Source organism: Lissotriton vulgaris, chromosome 1_1 (assembly GCF_964263255.1).
Source record: "Lissotriton vulgaris chromosome 1_1, aLisVul1.2, whole genome shotgun sequence".
Classification (NCBI taxonomy): domain Eukaryota; kingdom Metazoa; phylum Chordata; class Amphibia; order Caudata; family Salamandridae; genus Lissotriton; species Lissotriton vulgaris.
Genome location: NC_141685.1, coordinates 1282123682 through 1282132865, shown reverse-complemented (window position 1 = coordinate 1282132865; position 9184 = coordinate 1282123682).

The window sequence follows — 9184 nt, the reverse complement described above, 5'->3', positions numbered from 1 at the left end:
GCGCCGCCACAGCCCTTACCCACAGCCCTGCCCCAGACCTCCATCAATAGGATGCTCCAGAGGGTCATAGGGGTAGTGGCTAGAGAGTTAGAACTAACAGAACGGCGGCTGTCACTGACCCCTGACCTCTGGTAGCACCTCGACAAATCCATCCTCTCCCGCAACCATTAGTGATCTGGAAAGAACCCCGGCGCCCTCCATGCAAGTCCCAGATATTGAATTAGGAACTATATCCAAAGTACCTATACGGAAGTGTGGAGAGAACAAGGGCACTGTTAAGAACACAAAAACCAAACAGCCTACTAGGGCGGGGGTAAAGCAAAAGAAATCCAATGATGGAACACATGTCAACAACGGAGCCACAATACACTCGGACATCGACCAAAGCTCGCAATTGGACTCGTCCCTCACACCTTGGGTGGCCTCCCTGATGGAGGCTTTGCAAGGGCAGATCAGAATCATTGTGAAAGATGAGCTTGCCCCTGTATTAGCTCGACTTGCCAAATTGATCCATCTATGTGCCAACAATGACGAGAAATTCCTTGTAACCCATGGACCTGATAGTGCGAGTGGAACTGTTCCAGCTAGCCCTTCCATCCTGGGTAATGCCAAGTCCTCGGACAAGTCCAAATCACCTTGTGAGGAGATCCCGGCTATTTAGACTATGGCAACTACTAGTCCAAACACTGTTCCTAAGCAAGAGGAGCGGGTACCATCAACCAACGACACCGTATGCCACCGCACCCTGATACAGCGCCTCAGCAACACGGGAATCCAAGGAAAGGCCTTGGAGTGGATCATCTCGTTCCTCGCCGGAAGAACCCAGAGAGTCCACCTCCCACCGTTCCGATCCGGGGCCACCGAAGTCATCTGCGGCGTTCCGCAAGGATCCTCACTTAACCCCACCCTCTTCAATGTCTACATGAGCCCCCTCGCAGCCATTGCACGCAAACACAACCTCAACATCATCTCCTACGCCGACGACACCCAGCTGATCCTCTCCCTCACCAACGACCCCGCCACCGCCAGGGCCAGCCTCCAGGAAGGAATGAAAGACGTCGCAGAATGGATGAAGCTCAGCCGTCTGAAACTGAACTCAGACAAAACGGAAGACCTCATCCTAGGACCATCCACCTCTGCCTGGGACGACTCCTGGTGGCCCCCTGCCCTGGGCACCGCACCCAAGCCAACGGACCATGCACGCAACCTGGGCTTCATCCTGGACTACTCCCTCACGATGACCAAGCAAGTCAACGCCGTCTTGTCATCCTGTTTCAACACCCTGCGCATGCTCCGAAAAATCTTCCGGTGGATCCCCACCGCAACCAGGAAGACTGTCACCCAGGCCCTCGTCACCAGCCGCCTGGACTACGGGAACACCCTCTATGCTGGAACCACAGCCAAACTCCAGAAAAGACTCCAGCGCATACAGAACGCCTCGGCACGACTCATCCTGGACATCCCCCGTCACAACCACATCTCTGCCCATCTGAGAGACCTGCACTGGCTCCCCGTCAGCAAGAGAATCATGTCCCGACTCCTCCCCCACGCACACAAGGCTCTCCATGACCTGAGCCCCAAATACCTCAACAGCCGCCTCACATTCTACACACCCACCCGCCACCTCCGCTCCGCCAGCCTCGCCCTCGCCACTATCCCGCGAATCCGCAAAACCACCGCCGGAGGAAGATCCTTCTCCTATCTGGCAGCCAAGATATGGAACTCCCTCCCCACCCACCTACGGCTGACCCAGGACCATCTCTCCTTCAGGAAGCAACTCAAGACCTGGCTGTTTGAGCAGTAGTGACCCCCCCTAGCGCCTTGAGACCCTAACGGGTGAGTAGTGTGCTATACAAATCCGCTGATTGATTGATTGATGGGTCCTATGATTAACCTTGTGACCAAATCTGGGCCTCAGGATCAGAGGGGGTGGGGTATAGGTAGAGTTGCCAATAATTAATCTCCCCCCAGCCTCTACCCCTTATGTTGTGGTACTTGCAGGAGTCCCTGAAGCTAAAGAGGGACAGATGGAAACTAGGTTTAAGCTTAAAAATTAAGTGCTTGTATTGGCTTGCCAGATACCGCCAATTTTTCTGTCCACATGCAAACGATATTCTAATGACCTGCAGCGTCAGTTGGGTGGGAAACAGGCCTAAAGATCAACGTGGGGACTGTGTCATAACCAACTTTAAAAATCCACGATCTGTTCACCATCTCTTGCAACTGAACAATCACACCTTGGATCTTGGTACCACAATTAGGCTACTCCCTCTCACCCATTTCTACATTCCACGCCCGATGATCCACACTCGGGCAGGCAATAGACATCAGGAGGGTGACTGGCACCAGAAACAGCCATTAACTGGAAAAGGGCACCAATATCTGAGACTCCATCTATTTAATCTGCCCGTGGAAAAACAGATATGGGGTCCTGGACGATATCAATTGACTAGCATCAAAATCTAACTCCAAACTGCAAACTACCTGCTCAGTGTCCTTTTGGGGGGGGGGGAGGGGGCTTGTGCCTGGGTTCGTACTCCGACCCGGCCGTTTAGAAGGGTCCAGTGAAGGAGTCAGAGTTGATACAAATGAGGAAGGCCCTTATGGATACGGCCACAGATGTAAGAACTGCAGTGTCTAGGTCCACCAGACAGCGTCCCAGTGGCAATCCTGTGAACTTGAAGTCTAGCTTGATCAATCCCCCTACACTGCTCTTAAGTTTATGAACAACAACAAGACCCGAGCCTACTACACAGCCTTCAGAAAAAGCCACTTTTTTCTCAAAATCCCAGGACCAAACCCACTCACCAGGTGTGTTAGAGACCCCAGGTGCAACAGCTATGAGGGCAAGATTTGTAGCTTTTGCTGGTACAACCAGTATGTGCCGGAGTGTACTGCTTGAGCCAGAAGATCTGCTGGAGCAGGAAATCCTGAGTGGCAGTGTAGTTAACCGTAATGCATTTAACAAACTTAGGGTTTTATCCTTGAATGTAGCAGGCCTCAAGAGAAAACTGAGCTGCCCCGACTGGGTGGAGTTTGTGGATTAATTTGATATCTGCATGTTCCAGGAAACCTGGGCTACTGAGGAGACCCTGCTTGTGGGGTTTTCATTTTTTAATACACCTTCTATATCACGGGGGCGGTGCAGACCTTCTGGTGGGTTATTTTCCTTGTTAGACTCTCATCTAGGTTGCACGGCTACCCCAGTGGAGTCCACCTCTGATGACATCTTGTGCACTATGTTAACTTTTCCACCTAGTCTCAAATTAGCCTTGGTTAATGTTTATTCAGGGCCTGTAAGGATCGGCCAAGAATCTTGGCCATTAATGTCCTAGTGGTTCTGGGGTTGACTTCAAATGCCAATTTGAACCCATGAAATATCTTAATGGCTCACCACCCTCAAAGGAGGATAAGCTCTGGTGCATTCCAGAGTCCAACATCTCTCCAATCAGTGTCTGGACACCGCTGGCTCTCCAGATCAACTCAATTACCTTAAAACACTCTTTGAGAGCCTGCAATGGCCGCACCTGCTCGGACTCACCTGGAAAGCACACATTCAACGGGGTGGGACATTCTTCCATCTTAGATTACATCCTGGTAGAAACCAGGATGTGGGACAGGGTCGTTGACTTTGCTGTCCTGCCGCGACATGGCAGCGACCATAATGCCCTAACTCTTGAGATGCTATTGCCAACCACTGGGGGAAATTGTCACCTACCATCAACAATTGACAATAGACTAATACTCACCAACGATAGGCGGAAGGTGAGGTGGGTGCGAATCGCACAATCACCAAATAAAATGACCCTCCTATTTGAATCCATCACACCCATTCTTGAAAAACTGGCTGAGCTTGTAATGAAAGATGATGTTCCCATGATGCACTGGGCCAGGGACAGACTGATTTGCATATAGCCAGGTTCTGAACTGGGATGGTGCAGTTAGATAAATAACGGTGATGGATCAAGCCCTGATCTTTGGACTGGGTAAGAGTGGTCTGCTTAATTCAGACACTCTGTTCATCGCCACCCCCTTTTCTGAATCGTGTAATGAAAGATGGCACAGTGGTATCTTCAGCAGATGTTGCCAAGATCCATGAGACCTTGACTGTTAAACTGGTGGATACGTTTTGGCCAGTGGGCACCCAGGGGGGAGGTACAAGGTAAAGCGTACATGGTTCACCCGTGGTTGTCGAGAGTCTAAGAAGGCCCTAATCAAGGCTATAAAATCCAAGAGTAGCACCCAAATTAAAACAGCGAGGGCCTCCTACAGAGCCACTATTGCACAGGCAAAAAAAACTTGGGATATGGACAAATGGGCATCCTTGAAACTGGTCCCAGCGGGCAAAGACATGAAAGCCTTTTGGAATATTGTATCCACAGGGAGCAATAACGGAAAGGCGGCTCTGGAGCCGAATATAGCGGCTGACAGCTAGAAAGAGTATTTCCACGGCCCTCTATGCTCCTTTGGTGACTGAAGCCAACAGTCAGATCCCTGCTGCCAAATTATCATCGAGTTTCCATGTAGAGACCCCAGGGTGAGTGCCTGCATTGTTCAACACTCCGTCCATCATCCCCTTTGGTTTTGCTTTGTTCGCCCTAAGTTGGCAGGTATGCCCAGACGTGGGTCCCTTGCTCACTTTGCCACTGGATTCAAGGTAGCCTAGCTGATGACGGCTGATTAGCCAGAAACCGGTCCCAGGATGCTTGTTTCTTGTCCAGGGAGGAAATGGCTTGGCAGTTCGGGCTGGACTATTCCCATGAGGCACAGGGTCAGACTGATTTGCATACGGCCATGTCTGAACTGGGGTGACGGAGTGAGCTAAAGAATGATGATGGATAAACCCAGATCAGTTGACGGGGGGTGAGTGCTTGCATTGTTCAACACTCCGTCCATCATCCCCTTTGGTTTTGCTTAGTTCGCCCTAAGTTGGCAAGGTATGCCCAGACATGGGTGACTTGCTCACTTTGCCACTAGATTCAAGCTAGCGTGGCTGATGACAGCTGTTTAGCCAGAAACCAGTCCCAGGATGCTTGTTTCCTGTCCAGGGAAGACATGGCTTGGCAGTTTGGGCTGGACAGTTCCCATGAGGCACAGGGTCAGACTGATTTGCATACGGCCATATCTGAACTGGGGTGGCGGAGTGAGCTAAAGAATGATGATGGATTAAACCCAGATCAGTTGACTGGGGGTGAGTGCTTGCATTGTTCAACACTCTGTCCATCATCCCCTTTCGCTTTCCGGAGTTAACCTTGGCAGAAGTCACTGGAGCTGTAAGCAGAATAGCCAATGACAAAGCTCCAGGCTTAGATAAGATACCAGGGGATCTTTTCCATGCTGAGTCCAGCATCTGGGGTCCCTACTTGTGGGTGCTTTTCAATGCCATCTTACAAAGGATGGAACTCCCCACTACTTGGGCTGGAGCTGAGATTCTCCCAGTATATAAAAAAGAGTGCCCTCTATTACCCATCAACTACAGGCCAATCAGTCTGATTGATGTTTTGCAGAAAGTTTTTGCCAGGATCATCCCTGATCGCCTGCAGACTTGTTTGGAGGAACAAAAGGTCATGAACCGTCTTCAAGCTGGCTTCAGGGAAAAAATATCTACCATCGACCAAATTTGTAGGCTGCTACTCCTTTATTGGAAAACAGTGAACCTAGAAAGTGGCAGTCTCTATTTGGTCTGTGGACCTTAAAAGTGCCTTTTATCTGGTACCCAGAAATGCATTGTGGTTGGTATTGAACGATCTTGACATCCCTCACTACCGTTGAATATTGTTGAACATGGTTAGAAGACTGCACGATGGCAACCGCCCAAATCAGATATGGGAAGCACAGGGAACTTACGCCGCCCATTTCAATCAACAGGGGAGTAGGACAGGGATGTGTGCTCGCCCCCACACTGTTCTGCATTTACATCAATGCTCTGGTAGGTGTGCTATGTGGACTGAAGGACATAGATGCCCCCAAGCAGGGTCAAAAGCTAATTCCACCTATGATGTTCGCAGATGACACTCTTCTGCTTTCTAAATCTTCGATGGGCATCCAGAGAATCCTAGATGGGTTCTGTGAGTTCTGTAGTCTCAAGTGGTTGGAGATCAACACACAAAAGACAAAATACATGGTCTTCAACCCTGTTAGCACAACCCGCATATGAATGGAGTCCAACTGGAGCAGATATCTGTTTTTGATTATTTAGGTCTCACCCTAACAGAAAAAATTAACTGGGGGCCCTAAATGGATGTCAAGTCTCAAGTTGGCTCAGACCACTAGCGGGCTGGCCAAGCTCTACAGAAATTCTTTTCACAAGCTCGTAGGCCCGGTCATAGAGCTCTACATGACCCAACTTAGGAGTGCAGCCATGTATGGGGCCGAACTTTGGGGCACCTCCTCCCAAAACCATTATCAAAACAGGGAATAGTTTTCTCAGACAGTTGTTCGGTCTACCAGTGAGCTCCTCCCTAGTTCCATTGAGATTAGATCTAGGGGTGAGGCCTATTGCAGAACAACTGGGCAGTAGAGTCCTACTTTTCTGGAGGCTTATGGGTGACCCCTGAGCTGACAGAATACAAACAAGTCTGAGCTCCAAGAATTACTGTGACTTCCTGGCATACACAAATTGCCTTGGTTTGCATACATCAATGAAGGTTTCCATGCCATAGGTAGAGATTCTCTATGGAATAATCCTGAGTCGGCTTGTGTGGCAATTTCCCGCAACCAACTAATTAGCAGATATGGGTGGGGGATGGGGGAGTTGCTCAACTGCATGAAAACTCTGCCAACGGTTCCCTAACAGCTAATTTTTTGTCAGTAAAGGACCTGTACTATCTAGAGCCATGTTCAGATGAAATCCATCCGGCCCTAGCCAGGAAATTGTATGTACAATTCAGGCATGGTTCCCTCCCTCTGTGCGCATTTACCAACAAATGGTCTGGCAGCTGTGCACTGGGGTGCCCAGCCTGCAGTAGGGGTGAAGAGTCCGAAATTCATGTATTCTTCTTCTGTCCTGGATTTCAAAACATTAGACTTAGATGGCTGGTCCAAATGTGCAGGAACCAAATGCCAATTGTCTGTGCTGTATCCCGTTTTTTATGTTCTATGTGGTGGGCGTGTAATGGCTTTTTAAGAAACCAGTCATCAATTTTATATTGATTGATTTATTAACTGTTCTGTAATCACCCAATCCCATTTTATCTGGGTTTTGGCTATTTTTAAACATTGTACATATTTATCTATGTTCTTTTATGGTCCACAGACCGAAATAAAGAAAGATTGGATTGGATTGGAAATACTTGTTTTTATTTTTCTCAACACAATCCTCAGTGCATCACTTGGGTAATGGCCACTGTACCAGAAATCAAATCAACAGGGACAGGAGAAAAAGCACCATAGTCCAGTAGTTTGACCTTATCTTTTAACCAAATTTGCACATCCTCTGAAGAACTGCGAATCCACTGAGCATCTGTGGATTATTAGTCAAAATTGCTCTAAAATTGCTCCCTCATGTCCAGAGGGAAGGTTTTTTAAAGTTTATTTCTTGAAAACTAGTGGCCAGATTTATACCAAGCCAGGAAAGGCACATCCTTGAGTAAAGCTATACTTTTATGCCAAGTTGGGTGTAATTACATTTAGCTGTTTTTTTTCAGACTGAGGCTCAAATGGGAAATGCCACTTTGGATCCCTCTTTCTTTTTTTTTGGCTCCCCGATTGACAGACCTGCATGAAACTTGAGATGAACAGTACAAAGTGGATGAACTGTTTTATTGGAAAGTGTTGTGCATATTTGTCTAATGGTACCATATTTATAAGCAACCAAAAAAATGCCTTTTTAATTAAAAATCTGACCTAACACAAGTATTATTGTCACCTGTGTGACAGAGGGGCAGGCTGGCAGACAGACAGACAGACAGACAGACAGGCGGATGGGCGGGCGGGCAGAGATAGAGAGAGAGAGAGATTTGTAAGAACTTGGTAGACATAGACAATACATATAAAGTGTAAGTGCCAGTGGATGTATGCGTTACTGTAGCAGCAGTGTGGCGATGGTATTGAGTCTAGAGAGTCCGGGCGGGTGTGTAGAGAGAAATGTAGCTCTGACTCGTGCGATAGGTGCACACCTGAACATGTAGACCTGGTGCTTCAGCGCTTCCGCCGTTGATGAGGTGGTACTGACTAGAATGGTGTTTACAAAATGGAGCGGTTTTCTGCAAGGTTTGTAGAGGGTGTGATTGGACTGAAGGGCGAGAGCTGTTAACCAATAATACAGGCGAGAGCAGAGGTCATATTTTTTTACACTTTTAAATCAGTTCCAAAAGTAATGTAGGATTTATTGTGGTTTTAATCGTGAGCAACAAACAAAACACATTACGCAGTATTCACAAGCCAAGTTTGTTGGGCACGAGAGGAACGAAGAAATCTGATGTGTAACCTTACTTTATATGTATATTTTTTAATGTATACTACTGTATTTCGAAATTATTTGAATTGATTGTGACTGTTTTGTTTTGTTACCACTACGGCCTCTGCAATTAAATAATAATTAATAAATTAATAGGAACAGCAGAAGAAAACTAGATCGCACAGATACAAGTTTGCAACGACACATGTATACTGTAGAGTCTACCAGTCCGAAACTGTAGTTGTTTAATTTGCCTTGTCAGCTGAACAGCATGTTTTTGGCTTTCTGGGGGGCGGTTGGGCCAGAGACAGAGAAAGGGAGTGGGAGAGGGGCGGTGGAGAGAACGAACTTGTACTTTATGGTCAATAATCTTTTCAAATATAAAGAAGTGTAATTTTGTCTCTTTCGTTCATATACCGTAAAATGTGGTACCGCTATGGGGTGTACCTCAGAATAACATCATTGTTTGACCACAAGCAGCGTATGAGAACCCTCGCTTCATCTAAAAGAACCAACAAATGTGACCTAGGTGCCAAGAAGTGATCCTACCACAGACATGCCCTGTACCTCAACGGCTAGGAGAAATGTAACCTTAAAGTACTTAGCTATTTTTGTATTACTGAAAATGCTGTGTGGAACTTCCTGGAAACTTTTCCTATATTCGTCACACCTCGTTGAAATTTCTCCCAAGTATTTAAATTTAAATGCAGAGGTGCGTCACCTCTATTAATAGATGGGGCTGTGGATAAATTTTCAGTATGTAAACGCCGGCTGCAATCATGTCTT